Source organism: Solanum lycopersicum, chromosome 12, assembly GCF_036512215.1.
Source record: "Solanum lycopersicum chromosome 12, SLM_r2.1".
NCBI lineage: Eukaryota > Viridiplantae > Streptophyta > Magnoliopsida > Solanales > Solanaceae > Solanum > Solanum lycopersicum.
In genome coordinates, this window is record NC_090811.1 from 32,306,668 (window position 1) to 32,318,827 (window position 12,160).

The following is a 12,160-nucleotide window of genomic DNA, read 5'->3' on the forward strand; positions in this document are numbered from 1 at the left end:
GTCTGTTTTGAACATGTGGATCTGAAACAAAATCAAAATCAGGTCCACATTTCAAACCAGTTATAGCAACAAACTCTTTTACACCAAAATTTAACTCTTTACCATTTACTTCAATGACAAACATGTCATCCCTAACATTTTCATTCCCCATTATAAATAAGTGCCTCAACAATTGACATTGGATTTTAATGTGATGCAAATTATAAAAAAATCCAAAAGGTGTTTCATCTAGGAATTGTTGAAACTTATCTTGACCTAAAAAGGTCAACAAATCCGCAAACACATTCATGTTAATACATGAAGACAGATGTGTTTGTGTCTTCTTCTCCTAAGAAAATTGTAAAAATTAAATACATTAATCATACACATATTCATACACATGTAATACAAAACTAATTCATATACATAGTATACAAAACATAATCAAAATATAAAGTATAACTAATTATGAATATTACTAGTAAACAGTACCCAAAAACTTGCAAAAAAAAAATTCATACACATTTTATATATACAGTGAATCATACAAAATTCATACAGTGAATCATACAAAATTGATACAGTGAATCATACACAATTCATACACATTTTATATATACAGTGAATCATACAGTGAATCATACAAAATTCATACAGTGAATCATACAAAATTTATACAGTGAATCATACAAAATTCATACAGTTATCATAAAATTTTAACCTATATAATTTTCTAATTATATAATATAATGAAAAAATATATAATATAATGAAAAACAGTACCCAAAAACTTGATAAAAAAATTCATAGACATCTTATATATACAGTGAATCATACACAATTCATACAGTTATCATACACAATTCATACGGTGAATCATACATAAAAAAACATTATTTATTTAAACAGAAATTTCATATAGGGAATCATACACAATTCATACATTATTTATTTTACACAAAAATTGTATTTTAACTATTTTATACCCAAATAAAAGAAAATAAAAATAACAGAACATAAAAAAAAAATTAAAAAATTAACTTTCACGTACCTTTGAACTTTTTTTTGGTTTAACAGTTTCTTCTTCTTCTTATAAATGTGAAGTATCGATTTCAGATGCTTTTGGTTTTTTGGATTTTGATTTTGTCAACTCTTCCACAAAATCAGATTCAGACTCTGATGATTCCTCGATTTCTTTTCATTTCCTTTTCTTTCCTCTTTCTTTAGTCGTTTTCTCAGATTCATCTTCTTTTTACTTTTGTTTCCTTTTTCTCTTCTTCTCATTTTCCTTTGGATGTTTGTTTTTTTTTTTTTTCTGTTTTTGATTTCACTGATCTAGATTTAACTTTAACAGATGAAGGTTGAGATTGTGTTTGTGATAAAATTTTGAAAGATGGAGCATGAAAATCGTCTGAACTTGCTTCTTCATTCAATCTTCTACTTTTTCTCGGGGTTTCGTTGCTTCTTTTAGACATTGTACGGTTTGTTTATCGCAAGATTTGAAGATTTGAGTGCTAAAAATGAAGATTTGAATGGAACTATTTGAGAATTCTTGAAGAAGAGTGTTAAGAGAGATGGAATTTTGAGAGAGGAGTTAGGCGTGCGAAAATGGTGAAAGCGTACGAAAATGGTGAAAGGTTTTGATAGGCGTGCGATTGTAATGATTTTGAAAAGAAATGAGGAAGAACAAAAATTTGGGGAATATAAATTTTTTTTTAGATAATGTTTTACAGTTTTAAAAATAAAACTGTAATTGTTTTATATTTTGATAAAATCCCTAAACTTTTGTAGTTATCTTAAAAAAGGTAACTAAATATTATTTAATTTAAATAACTTTAATTAAGAGTTTTGTTTAAAAAAGGTAACTTAAAATAATAAGTGTAATTAAGTACATTGGTTTAAATATGGTAATTGAATTATTTAAATAAGTTAATTATTATTTTAAAAAATTAATGAGAATAATATAATACTTCTTGATATGCTATAACTTGATAATAATATGCTATAAGTAGTTTAATATTAAAAAGTTTGTTTATAACTTGATATTTAACATCTTAAATGTGTGTGTAGTGTTATTTTTATATTAAAAAACTCGCTAGTTAATTAAATTAATTAGTCTTACTTTATTTATTTTAGCCATATTGCTTAAAAGAAAATTTTGGAACAAAATCAAGTTGGGCCATTATTCTGCCATTCCATCACATATCCAAACACCTCTTAAACTTTTTTTTTTGTTTTTTAATAGCCCCCAGCCTACTCCCTAAATCCCATCCAACCTTCTTGTCCATCCCTTTATCCAATTACTCTGTTTTCTTCTCATTCCAGCAACCAGGGAACAAACACGCGCGATCAGAAAAACATGGTATGTGTTGCTTCTTCTCTATCTATAGCGCAGCACACCCAAATCGCCTTTCGCTCCAGCAAGCGATAATAAACGGCAAATAGACGATGTATCTCTCAACTCTTCAGTAACAGCATCAGCGTCGAGATCGAGTCACGTTGCTCGCCAAGGACACTCGAGTCAATCCCAGACGTTCGTCTCCCATTCCTCTTTCGGATGGGTTGAATATCTCAGGAAAAGGGTATCAAAGGTGAAAGATTCTCGGAAATCAAATTCAAAAATGGGCCCTTCTTATCAAAATCCTCATTCGATTTCCCCCCAAGAAAAAAAAATTCTGCCCTAGTCTCCCTCTTTATAACTTTCTATCTTTCTCAGTATAAAGGGAAGAAAAAAAATATTTTATTTTTGGAAATTCCTTTTGTTGGAAATTTTTGGTCGGAAGTCTTAGAGAAAAATCGAGAATAACCTTAAGAAAATATTAGCTAAGAAATACAGTAAGACATTGAAAGAAGAGGGTGTCTTGGTTTCGATCGAGACACCACGTTTTTCATTCCATTTGCATAGGTTCATTTGAGATGCGAATTTGTGAAGGAAGTCTCCGGCAACTCATCGTCCCAGGAAAGGTAAAATTCCTTATGATTCTGTCTCTCTCTCTCTCTCCTTTTTTTCGGTTTATCATTTATTGCCCTTTTCTGCTTATATTTTGTAAAAATGAGAGTTTGCGTCCTTTGTTTCCCTTCCTCCCTTTTCTAGGATACATATGTTATTCCATTTGATCTAATATTTAAAGCTTACGTCGTCAGTCTTGTTTGATGATCAAGATGCTTTTAGTTTGAGATGTGTTTTATCTGATTTTCTCTATGTTGACATGCAATACTTCGACCCTTTTCAAAGATAGGAGCAGAATCTTGTTAACTTGGATTTTTTGTGTATGTATGCATCTAAGAGCTTGCCGGTTAGATCGACTCTTAAATAGAATAAGCATATCGTTTTTCTTTTTGTTAACTTCCCTTTACAGTGTTGTAAGAAAAGGGGAAGAACCTTAAATTCTAAAAAATTTTGTTGTTGTCCTAGTTTTGAACTACTACATGTTGCTCAAGCATGGGAGTTTCTTTGTTTTTTTTTTAATGATTAATTGGCTCTTCTTTATTTGCTTTTTAAATGCATGTGCTAATTGGAATATTTCTTATCTGATTTTTTTTTTAGTTTTTGGAAAATATATGTATTAATTTTTTCATGACTTGTTAGTTTAAGCTTCTTAAAAATAGCAAAATGTCTTGACTATGTAATTTTTAAAATTTTATTTTTCTGCTGCACCTTACCTTACCAGTAGACTTAAAAGTGGAAATTAAAGGTAAAATGTGACCTTCCTTGTTTGTGTCTTGTCGTTGTTGTCATTCATATGAATTTGAAGCAAGCATGTTTTATCTTTGGATGTTAAGTGAGTTGAACCCATTTATTTATGCAAAGTAATTATTGCCAATCTGTGTTAAGAAAACCAGAAATTACTGGTTGTAATAAATCATTCAGAGACACGAAGTAACTGAGATTTTTAGAACCAGTAAATAAGATGAACAGAAATTTATTTGTAAAAATAATTTAATATGTAAAACTTACCAGAATCTTGAATACTCTTTTTGATAATTTAGGAAGAAAATCAAGTCCACTGAATTCTCAGTGTCCCCTTAAGGAAATTATTTCCCTCTAGTATCCGAGGTTTGATTTGGAATATAACCTCCCAGGGTAAAATGATCTTAATAAGTAGAGTATAGATACCAAAAACTCTGCTGTCAGCGAATCAATCCACAGCAGGAAAGTACACGAAGAAAAAATGTGTTTATTAAAAAGTAGGAAGATCAAAAAATTCGTTAGTAAATATTCTGAAGACTGAATGGTATTTATAGGCAAGAATAATATATTCTGAAAGGTGGGAACCCTTTCAGAATTGACACAACCATTAATGAAAGGTTGCAAACTTTCAAATGGTATTGACTGTTCCTGAAAGTTGCAACCTTTCAGAACAGTGGCGGAATTTTTTAAATATAACGGAATTTAAAATGGATCACGCGCGCGGATCCGAGTCGGGTCGGGTTAACTAAAAAGTTGAAAACATTTCGGTTAATTTCTGTTATCAACTAATTAATTGAAAATAATTTTTGGCCATTTAATTAATTAAATAAATAATAAAAATAAATTTTTCCAAAAAATTATCTCTCGATTTGCCAAAGCCAAAGACAAAGCCGAAGCGAGCGAGCGACGACGACGACGGCGCGAGGGGGGTCCCTCTTTCCAACCCTTTTAATAATTAATAGGAGTGTTTATTTATTTAAACTCTCTTATTTTTATTTCTATTACCGCTGAGGGACTATTGCCTTTTTTATTAAAGCATTAGAGGACTTTTCAAGTTTCCAACCTTTCAAGTTCTAAACTTTTCAAATTCCTCTCCTTCCCTCTATTTCCCATCAATTCTTGCTACATACCCAACATTCCCCCACATTGATGGGGAATAGTGATAACATAGGAATGCACGGACAATTGCGTACTTTACAAGCAACGATTAATTGCATCTGGATAAGTAGGTTTCCCCTTGGACTTTCCGTAGTGAACATATGTCAGATATACTCGGTCAATCGGTAGATGTGATATTTTTGAACCGTCGAACTTTGGTGTATACCTAGACAACCATATGTCACACAATTAACCCTTTACTGTTTATGATTTTTACGGTTGTGTTCGTTTCAGCCATGAACACCTCCTGGTTTCATGAGTGTATAGAGAATAGGCTTTTGACATAAAATTCTCTTTGAAGCGGCTTCCACTTCACACTCACATAGGTGATTTCTAACTGTGTCATCTCGTAGATACACTATTTGGTCAAATCTACCAAACTTAGCAAATCATTAAAAAAACTTTAAGTTTTATTACCTCATTAACAAGCCTTAAAGTCTTAACCTTTTCCTGAACATTGTCTTCATCATGAGAATGGATTGAGTTAATTGACAATGTCGAACCGTCAGCCACAACTTTGTTTTTCTCCTTGAATCTAGATCTTGGGATCTCCAGTCCGCTAGATAGAGTTACCGTCATGCTGACTTGTCCTAAGCCGTAAACCCATTCCCTTAGATGATCTTTCAACTGCCTCTCTCACTAGGCCTCTCGTTAGTGGATCTGACACATTATCGCTTGACTTTACATAGTCAATTGTGATAATTCCACTAGAGAGCAGTTGTCTTATGGTGTTATGTCTACGTCGTATATGAAGAGACTTCCCGTTGTACATAATGCTCCCTGCCGTACCTATTGCTGCTTGACTATCGCAATGTATGCAAATTGGTCCAACAGGTTTGGGCCATAATGGAATATCCTTTAGGAATTTCCGGAGCCATTCTGCTTCTTCACCAGCCTTATCCAAAGCAATGAATTCAGATTCCATTGTGGAGCGAACAATACATGTCTGTTTGGAAGATTTTCAAGAGACAGCTCCTCCACCAAGTATGAATACATAACCACTCCTGGATTTTACATCATTTGACCCGGTGATCCAATTTGCATCACTATATCCTTCAATCACATCAGGATATTTATTATAATGCAAAGCATAATGTTGTGCCATTTTAAATAACCCAACACACGTTTCATAGCCATCCAGTGAGTTTGATTCGGATTACTAGTGTACCGAATCAGTTTACTAATAGCACATGCTATATCTGGTCGCGTGCAATTCATAATATACATCATACTTCCCAACACTCTGGCATATTCCAATTGAGAGTCACTTTGACCTTCATTTTTTTTAAATGTACAACTTAAATCAATTGGAGTTTTGACTACATTGAAATTCAAGTAATTGAACTTATCCAATAGTTTTCCAATATAATGAGATTGAGATAATGCTAGTCCCTGGGGAGTTTTGATAATCCTGACCCCTAAGATCAAATCAGCAACTCCTAAGTCTTTCATATCGAACTTGCTGGACAACATGCGCTTAATAGCATTTATATCATCAATTTCTTTACTCATTATTAACATGTCATCAACATACAAACAAACAATTACTTCATGATTCATAACGTTTCTAATGTAAACATATTTATCACATTCGTTAATCTTGAATCCATTTGCTAACATTACTTGATCAAATTTAGCATGCCATTGTTTGGGTACTTGCTTGAGTCCATAAAGTGACTTCACAAGTTCGCACACTTTCTTTTCTTTACCAGAAACTATAAACCCTTCAGGTTGTTCCATGTAAATTTCTTCCTCTAACTCTCCATTTAAGAAGGCTGTCTTTACATCCATTTGGTGGATTTTAAGATCATGCACTGCTGCTAGTGCTATTAATATCCTAATTGATGTTATCCTTGTTACTGGAGAGTTTGTGTCAAAGTAGTCCAGACCTTCCTTTTGTCTATACCCTTTGACTACTAGTCTAGCCTTATATTTGTCAATAGTCCCATCAGGTTTCATTTTCCTTTTAAAGATCCATTTTGATCCTAAAGGTTTATTTCCTGGAGGAAGATCAGTCAATTCCCAAGTGTGATTGCTTAAAATTGATTCAATCTCATTATTGACAACTTCTTTCCAATAAGTTGACTCTGACGAAGACATAACTGCTTTAAATGTTTGAGGCTCATTTTCAAGCAATAGTGCTACAAAATCTGGTCCGAAAGAAACAGATTTTCGTTGTCGAGTACTTCGCCTAGGTTCCTCACTAGTTAGAATATTTTCCATTGATTCTTCTCGTGGTCGTTTAGGGCTTTCACTTGTTGACTCACTTTCAGTTTTATACGGATAAATATTTTCAAAAAACTCTGCATTATCTTATTCAATTATCGTATTAACATGAATCTCAGGATTATCAGATTTGTGAACCAAAAATCGACAAGCTTTACTATTCACAGCATACCCAATAAAGACACAATCTATTGTTTTGGGTCCAATTTTAACCCTCTTAGGTAAAGGAACCTCTACCTTGGCTAAACACACCCACACTTTGAAATATTTCAAGTTGGGTTTTCTTCCTTTCCACAACTCATATGGAATTGATTGTGTTTTTCGATGGGGTACTCTATTGAGTATTTTATTAGCTGTAAGGATGGCTTCCCCCCAAAGATTTCGCGGTGAACTAGAATTGATCATTAAGGCATTCATCATTTTCTTTAATGTTCTGTTCTTCCATTCTGCCAAACCATTTGACTGTGGTGTATAAGGTGCAGTAGTTTGATGAATAATACCATATTCCAAACATATCTCTACAAAAGGAGATTCATATTCTCCACCCCTATCACTCCGAATCATTTTTATCTTTAGATTCAATTGGTTTTCCACTTCATGTTTGTATTGCTTAAATGCATCAATTACTTCATCCTTACTATTAAGCAAATATACATAACAAAATCGAGTGAGCCATCAATAAAAGTTATAAAATACTTTTTCCCACCACGAGATGGTGTTGACTTCATATCGCATATATCTGTGTGAATTAAGTCTAAAGTTTTAGAATTTATTTCAACAGACTTGTAAGGATGTTTAACAAACTTACTTTTCACACAAATTTCACATTTCGACTTGTCGCATTTAAAATCAGACAATACTTCTAGATTAACCAATTTTCACAAGGCTTTGTAATTTACATGTCCCAAACGGGCATGCCGTAAATCACTTAACTCCAATAAGTAAACAGAAGCAGAATTTTTATTAATACTGTCAATAACCATTACATTAAGTTTGAAAAGACCCTCATTGAGATAGCCCTTTCCTATAAACATTTCATTCTTACTTATTACAGCTTTATCACTAACTAGGACACACTTAAACCCGTTCTTAACGAGTAGTGCAGCAGAAACTAAATTCTTCCTAATAGTAGGGACATGCAGAACATTGTTTAAAGTCAATACTTTGCCGGATGTCATTTTCAGCATTACTTTCCCAGTTCCTGCAATCCTTGCTGTTGCTGTGTTTCCCATGAATAAATCGTACTCAGCAGGAGTGTACGTTGCAAAGGCTTTTTTTGCAGAGAAAATATGTCTAGTAGCTCCTGAGTCGAGAAACCACTCCTTGGGATTTCCAACTAAGTTACACTCTAATATCATTGCACACAAGTCATCTGCATCTTCCATCTTTTCCACGATGTTTGCTTGACTTTTGCCTTTGCCTTTGTTTTTGTCCTTTCTTGGAGCATGACAATCAGAAGATCTATGACCAGCCTTGCCACAATTATAACAGTTGCCTTTGGATTTCTTCTTGGCCTGTTCTGACTTCTGCCCGTTGGACTTCTTTCTCTTTTTGTCTTTGGTAGGAGCTTCTTCAATAATATTAACTCCAATGATTGTTGAACTCTTACGAAACTTCTTTTCGACATTTCTGTTATCTGCCTCAATCTTGAGACGAATCACAAGATCTTCAAGCTTCATTTCTTTACGCTTGTGCTTTAGATAATTCTTGAAATTATTCCACGAAGGAGGCAACTTCTCGATCATTTCAGACATTTGAAAAGCTTCATTTACTACCATATCTTCAGCAATCAGATTATGGAGAATAAGTTGAATTTCCTGCACTTGTAATCCAACAGTTTTACTATCTACCATTTTATAGTCTAAAAACTTTGCGACCACAAATTTTTTCAAGCATGCATCTTCTCTCTTATATTTCTTCTCAAGTGCATTCCACAACTCTTTTGAAGTTGTTATTGCACTATAGACATTATATAAGTCATCCTCTAAAGCACTCAAACTGTAACCTTTACATAGGAAGTCTGACTGTTTCCATGCTTCAACAATCATAAATTTTTCCCTGTCTGGCATGTCATCAGCGGGTACTGCAGTATCTTCACTTGTAAATTTCTAGAGACCAAGAGTGGTAAGCCAGAAAAATACTCATTGCTGCCATCCTTTGAAATTCACACCTGTGAATTTACCCGGTTTCTCTGCTTGTGATACAAGAGTTCGGGTTGGTGCAGCAACAGCCACTGTAACACCAGTGTTTTCCATTTCTGATAAACAAAATTAATACAATATAAGTAAGCAATAAATTATAATTGCAGACTTAAAGGAGTATAAAATCATAAAGATTTTTGTCTCCACCAGAAACACAGATTTATGTAATTTCCTTAAGATTGTTGCCAATCTGTGTTAAGAAAACCAGAAATTACTGGTTGTAATAAATCATTCAGAAACACGAAGTAACTAAGATTTTTAGAACTAGTAAATAAGATGAACAGAAATTTATTTGTAAAGATAATTTAATCTGTAAAACTTACCAGAATCTTGAATACTCTTTTTGATAATTTAGGAAGAAAATCAAGTCCACTGAATTCACAGTGTCCCCTTAAGGAAATTATTCCCCTCTAGTATCCGAGGTTTGATTTGGAATATAACCTCCCAGGGTAAAATGATCTTAATAAGTAGAGTATAGATACCAAAAACTCTACTGTCAGCGAATCAATCCACAGCAGGAAAGTACACGAAGAAAAAATGTGTTTATTAATAAGTAGGAATATCAGAAAATTCGTTAGTAAATATTCTGAAGACTGAATGGTATTTATAAACAAGAATAATATATTCTGAAAGGCAACCCTTTCAGAATTGACACAACCATTAATGAAAGGTTGCAAACTTTCAAATGGTATTGACTGTTCCTGAAAGTTGCAACCTTTCAGAACAGTGGCGGGAATTTTTAAAATTATCTCTCGATCGATCATTTGCCAAAGCCGAAGCCGAAGCCGAAGCGAGCGAGCGACGACGACGACGGCGCGAGGGGGGTTCCTCTTTCCAACCCTTTTAATAATTAATAGGAGTGTTTATTTATTTAAACTCTCTTATTTTCATTTCCATTAACGATGAGGGACTATTGCCTTTTTTATTAAAGCATTAGAGGACTTTTCAAGTTCCCAACCTTTCAAGTTCTAAACTTTTCAAATTCCTCTCCTTCCCTCTATTTCCCATCAATTCTTGCTACATACCCAACAGTAATTGTTTAATCTTTGTTAAGTCACTTTTTGTGTTGAAATTATTTACTTTTCTCCCCAACTCCCAAAATCTCGTCTTTCCTCTTTCGTGTCATTTTCAACCTGAGACGGAGTGGGTTAATCATTTGACTAGTTCTAATACTCGGGCTTAGCATTTAATTGCTACTTTGCTCTCTTTTGTGAAGATTTTGGCTTTTGGAACTTTGGTTTTTTTGAGCATAATTGCTATATATTATACAGTCTTGGCATAATTTTAGCATATTTTACTCCTTTTGAACGACCAATGGGTGGTTTTCTTTTTTTATTTCCATGTGTAGAGTTTCAAATCTTGCTATACCATTCATGGACGGTCCTTTAAGTATAAATTCTAATCCTTATTGTGTTTCTTTTGTATGTGACCTTTGCATTTGGAGTTGCATTAAAGCCAAATTCCGCTATCGAGTCAGCCAGCATTAAAAGCAATGTACAGGCCGAGAAAATTCGAGAGATTGGGATAGAGAATTCAAATTTATATTTTTAAATTTTTTTTTGATTTTGGGGTATAAACTCTTATCGTTTTTGTATTTATTATTTTTTCTAGAATTTAGAACAGGTACCAAATAGATTGGGCTTAAGGCCCAAAAATAAATGGGTCTAAATACCGGTTCAGGTAAACAGAAACTGGACGTTGACTCAGCTCTCTCTCTCTTACTTTTTTGTTTATGTGTTTTGTTATTATGTGTCGTTAGTCTTAGGGTTAAAAACTCGAATTCCTCGCAGGATGCTATTTCGTTTTAATGACTTAATCAAATCAAGTAAATAACTTAAAATAAATTTTACAAATTTTCACTTAGATACTAGAATTAAAATTTTCATTTTGAAAAGCAATTCTAAGAAAATATTGTTTTATCTTAATCTTAAGTTAAACATTTTAGTCAAACTAAGTTAGTTGTCGGAAAATTGTATGAACAGATATTTTAGGTGCCTTAAGCACCTTCTTAAAATATAAATATGAATTTCCGAACCCCCTTAAGTATTTTCAACTGGTTTACTGTTTTAATCGATTAAAAATCAAATTTTCTTGATTTTTCCTTAAAAAATAAAGTGACGACCTTTTAATTCAAAAACCGATTTTTCTTAAATTATAAGTTTGATTGATTTTTTTGAAACTTAGTCATTTTTTCAAGTTTGACTATATTATATATTTTTGTTAAAACAGAAATGACGACTTTGTTAATTTGGAAATAGATTTTTCTTAAATCATAAATAAATTAATTTTTCAAAATTTTGTCATTTTTTCAAATTTGACTATATTATATATTTTCGTTAAAACACCAACTAATATCAAACTCGTGAATACAAACTTCAATACTCACACAAATTAAACTTTTAATCCTACACATGTTGTAACACCTTTATTACAAGATACACAGTAATAACCCTATCACTTATTATATTATCGACCTCTAGTTAATATAGACTTCAAACACACTTGACTAACTTTAACCTCACACTCAACTTACAAAGGTTACATCTAAAACAATATATAATCCTTCATAACATAGGCTTAGATCTTACGATGTAAGAGAACTAAGGCATAAAAATCAAAATACAACAAAAAACTATGCAACACTAGATCAATTCTTTTGTTGAATGTGTGCAATGTTCTTCGCTAAAATGAATTTGGCCTTTTTAAATAAACTTGATTACAAAAAAAATAAAATTAGATTATTTCCTTTATTATTATTATTGTTGTTGTTGTTGTTATTATTGTTATTATGATTATTATATTATTATCATTATTGTTGTTGTTGTTGTTGTTATTATTATTATTATTATTATTATTATTAGATTATTTCCTTTATTATTATAATTATTGTTGTTGTTGTTGTTAT

General features: G+C 32.4%; 1 long non-coding RNA gene across 1 annotated transcript; it reads left to right on the forward strand.

Annotated features, from left to right (window-relative positions):
* The first annotated feature begins 2,155 nt into the window (after positions 1–2,155).
* On the forward strand, positions 2,156–10,961 carry LOC138340556 (uncharacterized). The gene is made up of 2 exons (XR_011213124.1): positions 2,156–2,943; positions 10,700–10,961. It is a non-coding gene; the product is annotated as an uncharacterized lncRNA (long non-coding RNA).
* The last annotated feature ends 1,199 nt before the right edge of the window (positions 10,962–12,160 follow it).